Genomic DNA, 15,669 nt, shown 5'->3' on the forward strand with positions numbered 1-15,669 from the left:
TTGCTATTGTTGTTGTTCTCCTTGGGTTGTTCTGGAGCAGAGACCACAGAGTTTTGACGGGCTCCGTGGTCGATAAGAGATTGTGCCAGTTCTTTGGAACTATCAAAAGTAATAGGCTTTGAAGCTAAAACACTTGACTGAATTTGGGGCGACATACCCCAAATATATCTCTCAATCTTTTTGCTCTCAATAGGAACCATATCCGGACAAAGAATTGCCAGATCACATAACCTATTGGTATAGGTTGATATATCAGAACCAACCATTGAAAGAGCCCATAGTTCTTGCTCCAGTTTCTGTATCTCCCCTCGCGGGCAGTATTCCCGCATTAACATGGCTTTTAGGCTCTCCCAGCTGATGGAGTTAGCCACAACTAGAGTAAGTGACTTAATGTGGCCATTCCACCACGTTAGAGCCCTATCAGAAAAAGTACAGACAGCAAATTTAACTTTGCTACCCTCAGGACAGGAGCAAATTTCAAAGATTGCTTCCGTCTTTTCTATCCACTGCCTTAGTGCCATAACTCCTCCAGTCCCATTAAAGGTCCTGGGTTTGGCATTAGAGAAATCCTTATAAGTGCATTCTCGCGAATGCCCATGACTTTCGCCATGGTTAGAAGGATGTGCACCGACTCCCGACCCACTAACACCAGGAGTATGAACGTGAGACATGGCAGCCGCTACAGCCGCCGTGACCGCCGCTTGAAACATAGCGGGGTCGAATTGAGGAGATGGTGGTGGGGGTGGCGTCGGTGCTTCATTGGTGTTGATACGTCTTGGATTTCTACGAGGAGGCATCTCTTGCTATAAAAGTCAATAGATAAAAAGATAGTGAGATATCAAGAATGAATATGAATTTGATATCTCTGAACTAAACACTTAATTCAACATGAATCTTACAAAGAATTGGAAATAGAAATCCACTGCAAGTACAACTTGCAACAGGATAATATGAAATTGAATGGTTATTTTTCAAAAAGTATTAATGTACATGTCAACTGTATTGGTATATTAAGTATATAAGGTCCAGAAAACTTGACCTTAAAGCAGGATTATAATATACCCCAATACTGAGAAAGTGTCGACATCAAACCAACCTACCGGAAAAATAAAATTTCCGCGGTTGTATTGAAAGTATGAAAAATAACACTGGAACATTCCTGTGATCCAAAACTTTGTAATAAAATGATTATGAAAACTGTAATAACTCTTGTTGAAGTAAAGTGCTTATTGTTTTATTGATACTTGATTTGTACATAATGTAGAAAGTAGTATACACATTCGATATAGAAAGTAGAAAGTAGAAGTAGTGCGAACACTACTTGCGACGGTTTCTACGACGATTGCTAGGTTCCGCTTCGTCATGCGCTTTCCAGCGCCTTTCTTGGGCAGCTTGATGCTCCCTCAGTTCTCTGATCTCTGATTCAGCAACACTAAGCTGCCTTTGAAGGGCTTCAGTATGGTGCTGGGTGTCATCTTGCATCTCGTCAAGACGAAGGATATTTGTAGTGTTTGCCTGCGCAACCGCATTCACCTCTAGGATCCGATTGATCGACATTCTTGATTGATCGAATTGCCGGGCTATCCGGTTTACTATAACTGGAAGAGCTCTGTCAGCAGTTCCTCCTCTAGATACGTTATAGAAACCTCGTGCCATTCCGTATGGAGGGCGTTGGCCGTCTTGTCGACTCCAATGGTTTATGTATGGGCCTCACTCATGTATTGGTTCTGCGTCCTCTTGCCTCTGGGGACGCTCCCCAGGGTTGCAGACTTGTGGCTCTGTATCCGTACCACTTGATTCGCTGTCCTCAAAGGGTTCTTCGTCTGAGTCTGTGATCCAGCCTACATTCTGTGGATTGTAGGGGTCTCCCGGTAAATTGGGTGCAACCATAGGTTCTGTATTAGAAATAAGATTAGTAAAATACTCTCCATAGTATTTTAATCTTTGTATTCTGTTCTATAGTTCTTCTGAATATGTATGGTAAGTTTTAGACATGTCTCAACACTACTATCACTCCCAAACACATGTTGGTCATATCTCAAATCAATATAGTTGATCAGGCTATATTAATTCCAGATATGATTACATAACTGCTCAAGTTTGACTATAGTGCTCAACATCCAAATACTTTTAAGTTCTTATGATTATGATATTGTACTTGTAAGTATGAGTGTGTTCTTATGACTGTGATACTGTACTTGTAGGTATGAATGTTAGTATACTTCTTATAAAAATACTTAAATCTTTAAAAGTATACTTGTATTCAGAGCTCCTTGCCCCGATGTATTTATAGTTTGTATATCTTTTATTGATTGATATACTGGGTTCACTATAAACAATGCTCTGATACCAATTTGTCACACCCCCAAACCAAACGGCAGAAACATCTGGGGGTGGAGGACTTGAATTGTAGTATCACAACACATGCGTCATAGTAATCAAAGTACAAACAACCATTGTATTTAAAAAGTATAAATATTTACATGTGTTCAATCATTGTATATTGAACCAAAATATAGTTATACAAAAGAAGATATGACTCAACAAAGCTCCATCTTCTCAAAAGCTCGGGGAGTACCTGTGTATTATTTCCCTGAGAATACAAGTAATTTGAAAAGAGAGTATCAACATAAAGTTGAGTGAGTGCATAAGTGTTTATGTTTGAAAGAGTATCTCTGTATCTTGTATATGTAAACTGTTTCAGAAAATCTATATTTTCTGTTGTATATGAAAAGTAGTTTTATTCCCATAAAACCGTTCTCTTTGTATCAATGTTTTGTATTTGTATTCCTTTATGAAAACTTGTAACTGAGAGTGTGCCTGGCTCCGCCAGATGTTATTGAAAACTGTATTGAACCATTGTAATTTGTATTCTGAAATCTGGTACTTTGAAGTTGTAGTTTCGTTTACTTGTTTATACACTAACGTATTGTTAATATATTTTTAATGAGTTATTATAACCATACTATGACTGATGGCCTGAAACAAACGCTTTGTGGGCGTTTAAACTGGTGATAACAATTGCCACTCATCTAATTGTAGCTAGCAGCCTGAGTGCGGGGTTGTCAATCCCGATATAGATCTACACACACTTTTTTCGATCCCCGGCTGGAGATTCTGGTTATAATGTCAGGACTTTTCCTATGTTGTCTAAAGTGAATTAAACAACCTGAATAGAGTGTCTCATAAAAAGCATATAAACGTTACATGTATATTAGTTTTGAAAACCCAATCCAACTGAAATAATGATTGACAGTATGTTCTTGAATTAGTATTCCAAACATGTATTTGATAAGTGTAAACCTGGATTTGTTCTGTATCAAAACCCTAGTTTCTTGTAAGACTGTGTATTCTAGTATACTTGTATCACGAATAATTGTTCTATGTATAAATTATACCTATTATAATTTATATGTACTTTCTGAATATGTATTTAACCATGTTTGCATGTAATCCCTTGCTCAACATGTTACAAAGGTAGTTAAACTGATGAAATAACTATTATATTTATATACATATACAATTTTACATATAAGTAAAATTTAAACGACACTCGGACAGATAACCGGTACTTTAAGCCCACATCCAAACAAGGAAAAGGACCTAGAATGAGTTATCAGTCCTAAGTCTTTTAAATCTCATATATATACATATATATATATATATATATATATATATATATATATATATATATATATATATGAATTTCGGGGAAAAATATAAGTTTATAAAAGAGTTTAATGTTTTGAGTATTTTTAATGATTTAATGTTGTTTTATCATGATTTGAAATCATGATTTTATAACACAAAGTTCTTGTGTTATGCTTGTATTCCCCCCCTTAAAACAGTAGAAATTATGAAAATACGGGGGTATGTACTCACTTGATAGATGGTGAACCGGACAGAGTTTCGTTTCACGAAAAGGAGTTTATTTGTCGAGAAACCGGCTCAAATTGGGCAGAGTTTCGATAGGAGAGAGGTTACTTCTCGGAAATCTCGGGGCTTCGAGGCTTGCTTAAGGTCCGAGACTTGATACCGGGGCTTTAGGGGTTGTATGAGAGCTTATGGAAGTGAAAAGGGTGAATGTGTGTGAAATTTGGTGTGAAAAATGGGGTTTCTTCGGAAGCCCTCACATGCTATATATAGTCCGAAGGTTCGGACCCAAGCCTATGCGAGGCTGACATGCGTCGGACAAGTGGCTTACTTCGGACCGAAGGCTCGCAGGGTGTTAGGCTCGGATTGGACCAAACCTCGGTCCAATGGGAAGAGGCCACGTGCGAAGGAGGGTGTCCGAGGGGTGTCTCCGGGGCATCTCATGCGAAGCTGTTCGCTTCTTAGTGGACCTCGGCTGCGGTCCAATCAGGAGGTGCCACGCATGGCTTCGGTCCACTCAGCAGCTGCCACGTGCGAGGTGACGTGTCACTTGCGAAATTGCCCGGTTTTTCTTATTTTTTCTTTATTTTTGTGCCAAAACTTGCGAAAATCATAACTTTCTCATACGAGCTCCGTTTTTAGCGTTCTTTATATGCACGCGTAGGTAAAATCATACTCTACGACTTTCGTTTAGACTTCGTCGGCAAATTTTGACTTTATTTTTTTATATTATTATTTTAAACAGACCAGGACGGGAATCCGTTAAAAATTCATAACTTCTTCATACAACGTCCGTTTTTGTCTGTCTTTTTACCGTTGTACTACTACCGACGAGACCTTCAATTCTAGTTTAGGTTGTGTCGGCTAAAAATCGCTCGATCTTTATTTCGAGTTTTTAGCTGTACACTGCTATACTGAAACTTAGAAAAATCATATCTTCCTCATACGAAGTCAGATTTTTCCGTTCTTTTTATGAAAGTTCTCGGTTTAACATAAACTACAACTTTCATTTAGATTGTTAAGGCTAAAAAGCCTTTTATCGAAAATTCAGTTTTTACACTGAACAGTGTTTTGCCGGTTTTGTCGCGGATTTTCGATTGGTCATAACTTCTTCGTTATAACTCGGATTTTAGTGTTCTTTATGTTTTTGGAAACCTTGTTACAATCTCTATCACTTGGTTCATCCCAATCGAGATTGTTAAATAATTTATTTTTGAGGGTCAATTATGTAAATATGCACATTATGCTAAAATTTCTCTTTATTATTATAAAAAGAACTACAAATTTGACCTATACTATTACATAGGTTTGAAATAACGATTTGTTACAATTACCGTGAGCTAAATAAGGTAACTATCAAGAACAAGTACCCACTACCTCGCATTGACGATTTATTTGATCAACTTCAGGGTGTTAGCTATTTCTCAAAGATTGATTTGAGATCTGGCTATCATCAGTTGAAAGTTCACGAGCAGGATCTTCCGAAGACTGCTTTTCGTACTCATTATGGGCATTTCGAAGTCCTTGTCATGCCATTCGGTTTGACAAATGCTCCTGCCGTATTTATGGATATGATGAATCGGGTATGTCGTCCAATGCTCGATGAATCTGTCATCGTATTCATTGATGATATTCTAATCTCTTCCAAGTCTGAATCTGATCATGCCCTTCATATTCGTGAAGTATTAGAACTTCTTCGAAAGGATAAATTATATGCTAAATTCTCGAAATGTGAATTTTGGCTTCGCCAAGTTCAATTTCTCGGCCATGTGATTTCTGGTGACGGTATATCCGTAGATCCTACCAAAATCGAAGCCATTCAGAATTGGGAAGCGCCTCGTAATGCTTCTGAAATTCACAATTTCTTGGGTCTCGCGGGGTATTACCGAAGATTCATTAAAGATTTTTCGTGTATAGCCGTACCTCTCTTGAGTCTGACACGAAAGGAAGCAAATTTCGAATGGGGTGAAGCCCAAGAAAAATCTTTCTCAACTCTAAAAGATCTTTTGACTCATGCTCCAATCTTATCACTTCCAGAAGGTGATAATGATTTTTCTGTGTATAGCGATGCTTCAAGGTTATGACTCGGTTGTGTGTTGATGCAACGCGGTAAAGTAATAGTCTATGCCTCAAGACAACTGAAAGAGTATGAAAAGAATTATCCCACCCATGACCTCGAACTCGCTGCAGTGGTATTTGCCCTAAAACTTTGGAGACATTATCTTTTTGGTACAAAATGCCAATTGTTTACCGACCACAAAAGTCTCAAGTATATATTCAGTCAGCAAACTCTGAATATGAGACAACAACGAGCCATGGAGCTGATCAAAGACTATGATTGTGAAATCTTGTATCATCCTGGAAAGGCCAATATAGTTGCCGATGCACTTAGCAGAAAGGTTTATCATAATAGTGTGTGTTATGCTATTACTCACACTACAATAAAGTTCACTATTCTAGATGAACTAGAGAAATGGCAAGTAGAGGCCCTAAAGCCAGAAAATGTGAAGAAAGAAGGGATGATGCATTATGCTGATATTTTACTTGATGATCCACGTGGACTGAAAGTATTTAAGAATCAGCTATGGATTCCAAAGATTGGTGGATTAAGACGGAAGATTTTAGATGAAGCCCATAAGTCTAAGCTGTCAATACATCCTGGTACAAGTAAAATGTACTATGATGTACGAGCCGATTATTGGTGGCCTGGATTGAAGAGAGACATTGGAAGATACGTACAGGAATGTTTAGTATGTTTACAAGTCAAAGTGGAACACCAAAAGCCATACGAGAGCCCATAAGGTATTAATGTCCCTATGTGGAAATGGGAAGATCTATCCATGGATTTTATTACCAAATTGCCAAAAACTGCTAGACAGCATGATAGCATTTAGGTAATTGTCGACCGTCTAACTAAAAGCGCCCATTTTCTCGCCATGCCTGAAACGGCTCCAATGGAGAAATACGCACAAGTGTACTTGGATGAAATTGTTGCAAGATATGGTGTGCCACTAAAGATTATTTCCGATCGTGATACTCGCTTCACCTCTCATTTTTGGGCGAGTATGCAACGTGAATTGGGATCTCGAGTTGCTCTCAGTACATCTTATCATCCCCAGACAGACAGTCAGACGGAGAGAACGATCCAAACAGTAGAAGATATGCTTCGTGCATGTGTCTTGGAGTTCGGTGGTAACTGGGACAAATACTTACCTCTTGTCGAATTTTCATATAATAACAGTTACCACGCTTCAATCAAAATGTAACATACACGTTCAGTTATCGTGTTTTGTAATTTAAAAGCGAATAATATTATGAAATATTATGTGAATTTGAGCGTTGAGTTATAACAGATAGTTTTTACTAGAATTGAAGTAATACTATGTTTAGAATCATTCAGAAAGTATTGGAAATCTTATGAGATTCCAATCAAATGTCAGCTATTGAAATTTAACGAAAATATAAAATTTCAAAATAAGTAAAATTATTATTGAAAGTTGTAAAGAATCTCGTTATAAATATTTAGGCGAAAACCTCATCGAAATCCGAGTTATAACAAAGAAGTTATGACTATTTGAAGTTTCGCGACAGAACCGGCATGACGCCGTAAGACATAAAAAGTGAGTTTTCGATAAACTACTTTTTAGCTTTAGTAATCTAAATGAAAGTCGTAGTATTCATTAAACCGAGAATTTTCATAAAAAGAACGTCCAAATCTGACTTCGTATGAGGAAGTTATGATTTTTCTAAGTTTCGGTATAACAGTATACAACTAAAAACTCGAAATAAAGATCGAGTGAGTTTTAGCCGACACAACCTAAAAGAGAATCGAAGATCTCATTAATAATAGTACAATGGTAAAAATGACAGACGAGATTGGATGACAGATGAAGAAGTTATGAATTTTTAACGGACTTTTCCTGTCCCGGCCCGTTAAAAATATAACTTTAAAAATAAAGTCAAAATTAGCCGACGGAGTCTAAACGAAAGTTGTAGAGTATCATCTCACCTACGCGTGGATATAAAGAACATCAAAAACGGAGCTCGTATGCAAAATATATGGATTTTAGAAGTTTGATAAATCAAAGTACGTCCAGCGTACTCGTGTAAGAGACCCGGAGTCCGTCACCCTCCCTATTCTTTCGCAAGAGTGCCACGTGTCGTAGGCTTGACGCGTCTGATCTCATCCACCTCGTACGCCCAGCGTACGAAGTTACGCCCAACATACGAAGTTACGCCCAGCGTAGTAGACCGTCTCGCTGTACGCACAACGTACCAGAGATTTACGCCCAGCGTAATGTGAACTGTCGGACCCTATAAATAGCAAACGAAGGCAGCCGAATTTTGTTTACAAATTTCAATCTCTCTCACCCTTTACACTCTCTAAAATTACCCTAACACCCCCCGAAGCCTAGGAAACATCCCCGACACCCGAAGCAAGTCCCGACGCTCCGAAAGCCCGAGAAAATAATCTTTTCAAGTTGAAACTCTGCTCGCGCAAGGCCCGGTTTTCAACTAAAATTCCCGATTTTATCACAAAAAGTCATATTTAAAGTCGAAGTGCTGCCCAAATTAATACTTTAATCCCCGGTTATTTCACGGTGAGTTCAATATAGGGACAATTGTATGTTATGTGTTATATGTTCAATGTGCTTTCCCATGTTATTATGATAATGAGCTATACCTTTGACCACGAAGTGTATGACATAGGAATCACTTGGGTACTGGTATGTATCCTTTGGCCATGAAGTGTATGACATAAGCATCACTTTGGTATTAGCAGAATACTAAGATAGGGCTGAAAGCGTGTGTATTCTAGCAAGATGATATTCTGAAATTATATTTTCTGCGCCACTTGGGCTGAAGTCTTATGGATGTATATCAAGTATTGAAATTGTTATGTCTCATTGATTACAAATCTTTGAATCTGATTATTTGTTGATATGGAAAGCCTGTCATATGATACTCATTTGCCTTTCTTGTTCCTTGTCCCTCTTTGCTTATGTCATATTGATATGTATATGGCATAATGTTATATTGTAACTGTTATTGAACTCACTAAGCGTCAACCGCTTATCCCTCTCAGTGTTTAATTATTGCAGGTGATAAGCATCCAGTATAGTTTTATACTGGTAGAAGATGTAGAATAGATAATATTATAGCTTTTGTAGTTGGTGTATAAATTCCTGGGAAATTATGTAATATATCTAAAACTTTGTAAAAGTCTTAATAGTCAGTTTGTATCCAGTCTTTTGTAATAAGACCATATATGTAAAATATGTTTATAAATATGCATGTAGCATATTTTGGAGTAAAAATATGGTAAAGTTTAGAAAGGGGTTCTTTCATTCAGCAACAATTTTTTCTTCTAATCGTGACTTCTTCGAGCTTGGTCCGGTCTGAGATGGATCGACTTCTAGTGCTTCAAGGAACTCAGAGATGGTGTCCTCTTCAATTTCTATTACCATTACTTGTGGTTGAGGCTTTTTCTAGGGGATTTTTGGAGATAACTTTTCTTGTACAAAAGTAGTTAGTTGACCGAGTTGGACTTCAATATTTTGGATCGATGCTTGGTGATTTCTTAGCAAGGCTTGCTATTCCTTCATGATATTTTGATGTTCCCTTATCACTGCATCTGTCTTATCGTGTCTTTTCTCGGAAGCCTCCATAAATCTATGTAGAATAGACTCAAGATCAACTTTCTTTTCAGGAGGTGGTTGTTCTTTTTGGTATAAGCCTCGGTCAGTCTGCCTATATTTTTCTTCTTTCAGCTTCTTATATTCATCATATAGTAACCACTCCTCTTTTGGTTTTCTCTAACTTTCATCATACTTATCCTTACTCGAATAGCAAACTTGTACCTTTTTATTTCCATTTTCATCCAAGTGGCAATCTTTTGTTAAGTGTGGACCATTGCACCTTTCACAACCAACTAGAATCGCACGTATTGATTGGTCCATCTTGGTCATTCTTCGGTCCATAGTATTTAGCATGGCTAGTACAACAACCATGTCTTCAGAATTTCCTCCCCCAATTCCATTAACTCCATCATGTCTTGGATTATGGTACTCACGAGAATGCTTTGAGAACTCTTCAATTAACTCCTTGATTTCAGTCGGATTTTTCTTCGTAAGTGGTCCTTGAGAATCTAGGAGTTGCCTTGTCATGACATTCACCCCGTCATAAAAGATAGACACTTCTTGTTGTATGTTAAGGTCATTTTGAGGGCAGTTTCTTAGTAACCCTTTATATCACTCCAATGCCTCATAAAGCGACTCACCCGATTGTTGCTCAAAGTTCCAAGTAGTAATTGCACCAGGTGGTAGTGCCTTCAACCAATCTTTGGCAGCTCCCTTAAAAGTAACGGGAAGCATCCTTAACAAAACTGTCTCTCTAGGAACATTCGGGACATTGAAATAGTCTGCAATGTCATTGACCTCATCTAGGTGCTTGTAAGCATCCTCATGATCCTTCCCAGAAAATGGTACGTCCTTAAGTGCAGTAAGAATGCGTCCTTTCAACTCGAATGTTGCAGCGGCAGGAATTACGGGTTGTACTAAACCGGGACCGGTGTCCTCTCGGATTCTCTTTTTGTATGCTCCCATGGACATATCCGCAATGTTTGCCATCTCGTTTTCTGGTTTGTCTTTGGGTTCACTCTTTTCTAGTTCGAATTCGGGTTCCGACTCGTATTCAGATTCTTGTGGATTAGGATTTAGTTTAAAGCTTTCAAACTTGCTTTCGTCCTTCCTTTGATTGCTCGACTCTCCTACGTTCTTCCCCATTTTCTTTCTAAAAACTGATTTAAGGTCTATGAAAGGCGACTTCTTTGGTGGTTGGTTTTCTTCTAGGTTTTTATCCGTCTTTTTGTGAAGGGCCGACTCTGGATCTTCAAGTGGTGGTACCAAAGGTGTGTTGGAACCTCTGGTCATGAACTACTGCAATAAAACAAAAAAATAAAAACGTAAATCTGAACAAAAACTAAATAAAATAGCCTACTGACTGGTCACTACGACGTGGTAAATAGAACCACCTCGTGTTGTCGCAGAAAATCTTAACAGGAACTAAAAATAATAAAAAACGTAAAACTACAGATCCCACGTCGTGTACTTAAGTTCCACGTCGTGGGTTCAGCACTGAAACAAAAACTAATGCAAAAACTTAACTTTTTTCAGGTTTTACCCCACAAAAATGATCAATTAACCTAAAGAAAATAAATCAACAATCAAATAAGTCGTTCCCTGGCAACCCACAAAAAAGTTGATATGTGCAAATAGCTACACCTAATTTTACCTACTATTCTACTAGTTATTCGGGTATCGAACACAGGGAACAAGATTAATTATTTAATGTAATAACCGCAGATTCGGGCTAGTCAATTTAGAGACAATAAGCGTGAAAATATGACTTTTTTATGAAAGATTATTTAGAATGAATATTCTTAACCAAGTTATAGTATATGTTACAAGGGTTCCGTACATATAAATAACACCGAAATCCGAGTTATAACGAAGAAGTTATGTCCAGTCGAAGTTTTACGGCTAAACCGGCACATCACCGCGTAACGTAAAAAATTAATTTTTGATAATCTACTTTTTAGCCTTAGAGATCTAAATGAAAGTTGTATTATACGTTAAATATAGATCTTGCATAAAAATAACGTCCAAATCTGACTTCGTATGAGGAAGTTATGAATTTTCTAAGATTTGGCATAATAGTGTGCAGCCCGGAATTCGAATTTTAGATCGGTCGATTTTTAGCCAAAATAATCTAAACGAGAAATGAAGATATCATTAATAGAAGTTCAACGATAAAAATACAGTTGAAAACGGAGTTCGTATGCGAAAGATATGGACGAAACTTAGTCCCTACTCTTCGAGCGCGGCGAATTCGATACAGTTTTGTAAATATGAGATAGACTGAGAATTAGCCGACGAGGTCTAAATGAAAGTTGTAGTACTCGTAAATACCAATGCATGGATATAAGGAACGTTGATAATAGAGCTCTTATGTTAAATATATGGACGAAACTTAATCCCTACTCTTCGAGCGCGATAAATTCGATACAGTTTTGTAAATCGGAGATAGAATGAGAATTAGCCGACGGGGTCTAAATGAAAGTTGTAGTACTCATAAATATCAACGTGTGGATATAAATAACGTAGAAAACGGATCTCGTACGTGGAAGATACGGACGAAACTTAGGGCCTACTCTATGATCAAACCCCTATAAATAAAGGATGAATGCTTCATATTTTCTTCACACCATAAGCCTTTCTTTCTCTCTCTAACTTCTCTCTAGACTCCCAAAACCCCTCTAAATCCCTAGTAACCTTAAGATGCTAGAGGAAAGCCCCGGAGCGCCCGAAGGCTCCGAGAAAAAGAGCTTTTCGGCTAAGAAGCTCTGCTCCATCGGAACCCGGTTTTTAGCAAAACCCGATGTAAGTGAGATACGCCTACCCTACTTTAAATATAGCTTATATTTAAATATAATATCGTTATTATGAACCTATAAATAAGATTTATCAGTGATTTAAAAGTCGTTATACCGATTGATCTACTTACGGGGATGATGTTTAGGCTGTGATTTAGTGAGGTGTTTTAAAAGTGGGATTTCCAAAAAGTATACTTCGTATACCAAACGGACCCTACCTCCGATATGATCCTACCTGGTTGTTCCTTACTTGATAGATCATGAAGTAGACTTTGAGTTAATGATGAATCTAGACTAATAATTAGTCGCAATAAAGATTAGACTAAAACTTAGCGATAATAATGCTAGGTTTCTTCGAAGGAAAATAGAATCGTTAGAAGCGAAGCGCTGCCCAAGTTTGGAATCATCACTTTTACAAATGAGTGCATAGTCCCTTTCATGAACCTGATTTTCATACAAGTATTGATTGAAGTGTTAAATATATGTTTATGTGTGAAATATTTGATGCTGCCTGAAATACGTGTTAAAGAGCATACCTAATAATATATGATTATTTAGGATAAAGAGTAAACCTAAATTAATTATGAGGAATATTGGGTAGTATCTTCTTATGAGTACGAGTAAGATATACACGGAGAACAAAACTTTAAATTATGTCATTGATCCGGGAGCATGGATCAGACATAGTCATCCGTCCCTAGTCCGAGAGTATGGATTGGGCACAATCATTTGTCATTAATCCAAGAGCATGTATTAAGACATAGTCAGTTGTCCTTAGTCCGAGAGTATGGATATGACATAGTTATTTATCATTAATCCGGGAGTATGGATTTAGACATAGACAATTGTCCCTAGTCCGAGAGTATGGAATGGACACAATTATTGATCCGAGAGCATAGATTAGATCCGGGAGTATGGATTAAGGAAAAAGGTAAATTTTAGATCCGAGAGTATGGACAATGTCGTTGAGAGGATTGACGGGATGGGGTAAGAGTTGTTTATACATTGTGAAATTGTATACTTGTGAGTTCTAATATATATATATATATATATATATATATATATATATATATATATATATATGATATAACATTGTGGGATTGAAATCCCTATGTATTCACCAGGTTTCCCAACCTGACCCACTTAGTTTATTTGTATCATAGGTGTCGATATGAAGCTACATTACACTGAGAGATTAAGGAGATGTAGATCACTAGTGTAAATAACAGTAAGGTCTGTTTATGCTTTTGTTCTGTATTGACGATGACATCCCAACGTTTTAAAAGGAATAAAATACATTTCTTCGGAAATGCTTTGATAACATATTTATCATGTTTTTATGGGAACAAATTCCGCAACATATTTCTTTAAAAGATACTATGATTTTCAAAATAAAGCATAAACAAATCGGTCTTTTCTAATCGTAAAAATGGGGATGTCACATTTAACCTACTTACTATTAAGTTAACCTAAAATTCTAACAAAAGTGAAAGGGTTTTTATCTAATTTTGCAAGTTTAGACAAACTTAAATTCTCAACAACTATTCAATCAATTATTAAAAACACTTCTATTAGTTCGAATCCACTTTCCCTCAATGGTTTAGCTATTAATTATGACAATTCCCGTTGGTTACCAATTATTTTATTATTAGCAATTCAAGTCCAAATTTACTAATATTTAATTAATTCATGTACGGTTATGCATGGTCATACATAATTTAACACATAATCAATTATTAGATATGATCGGAGCTATGTAAGATTGAATTAGCAAACACAATTATGGTCATAATATGAGTTCTCTAGCACAGCCAAATTCAATACTTTAATTACTTATCTAAGATTGGTTCGATCTTAGCTCTAATAATCTAATGTTCACTAAATTACTAGGTAATCAAATTCATGCAGATTAATGGTCACTAAACTACATAGAATACGAATTTAAAGCAATCTAATATTAAATTAAGCATGTTAGGTATAACAATCACACACAAGCCATTAACCAACAAGAAAAGTCTATATTAATATAACCAAACCATGAGTTCCAGCTTCATCTAGCTAACAGAAGCAGCTAGATTTAGCTACTCATAACAGCAAATAAACAATCAATCTCAACTAATAAATACATTGTAAATTGTACCAAACTAGAATAAAGTTTTATCCTCTTTTCTTCTTCCTTGGTGTTATTACCAAGTTTCTGGATTTTATTCCTATGAAAAACGACTTCTGGAACTTCTAATATCTATCCAACCTCTCAAAACCCGTAAGTGTCCAAGATATATATACTTAACCTAAATTTGAAGTCCACGTCGTGGATTTTGATGAATCCTTATCGGGCAAGGATTTCGACTTTCCGTGTACTCATCTTCCAGAATTTTCCATTCCACGTCGTGTAAATGAAGTCCACGACGTGGATTCAGCTTTTTACGTGGTTTTCTTTTTCTTCAATTCTCCAAGCCTCCAAAGTTCAATCTTTTGTCGCTTTTAGTCATTGTTCTTCTAGAATGCTCCTTTTAGCTGCAAAATACAATTTTAATCTTATAAGTACCACTTATCCATGCAAATAACTAAAATATTAATCAAAACGTATTAAAATATTGCCTAAAACTATGTATAAATATGGCAATATCAACCATGTACTCCAACCCTCTTTCACTTCTTGAAAACATATATAAATCCTACTAAAGTATTTTTTTTCATCAGGCATTGCATTAATAGAAATTTTTACAGTTGATCTCACATCCCCAAATTTTCAAAACCGAAAAAAATTTATTTACGCTTTAAAAACCATAATACTTTATTTGCGGAAAATCCCAGTAAATAAAAATCTTTTTGAGTACATATAACTGTCTCAAATAATAAAATCCTAAGGATTCCATAAATCGATACAATACATATGTTACAATGTAAAGAAGTAATGGTCATGAACACTATTGTAGGTCTTTTCTTCATTCCCTCAGCATCCTATTCAAGTCTTTAGCTGTCTAAAAACTGCTACCTATGATGCATCTAAAATGAGTGGGTGAGGTTGGGAAACCTGGTGAGATACATAAGGTTTTCAATCCCATAATGTTACACAATATATATATATATATATATATATATATATATATATATATATATATATATATATATATTGAACCTACAAAACAAACTGTTATCATCAATACATATGTATCATATCACTAAAACAATCCACCCCATCCTACCAATCCTCACGTACCGATCCTATACAATGGCCTTACGAGATATAGCCAAAAAGATCAATATGAACAACAATTTGATGATGCTGCTTCAGGAATTCCCTGGCATCACATGAGGATCAATAAAGACATGAAATGAGTGGAATGGAATAAGTTAAA

Source organism: Lactuca virosa, chromosome 5 (genome assembly GCF_052849685.1).
Source record: "Lactuca virosa cultivar CGN04683 chromosome 5, Lactuca_virosa_CGN04683_v6, whole genome shotgun sequence".
Taxonomy (NCBI): domain Eukaryota; kingdom Viridiplantae; phylum Streptophyta; class Magnoliopsida; order Asterales; family Asteraceae; genus Lactuca; species Lactuca virosa.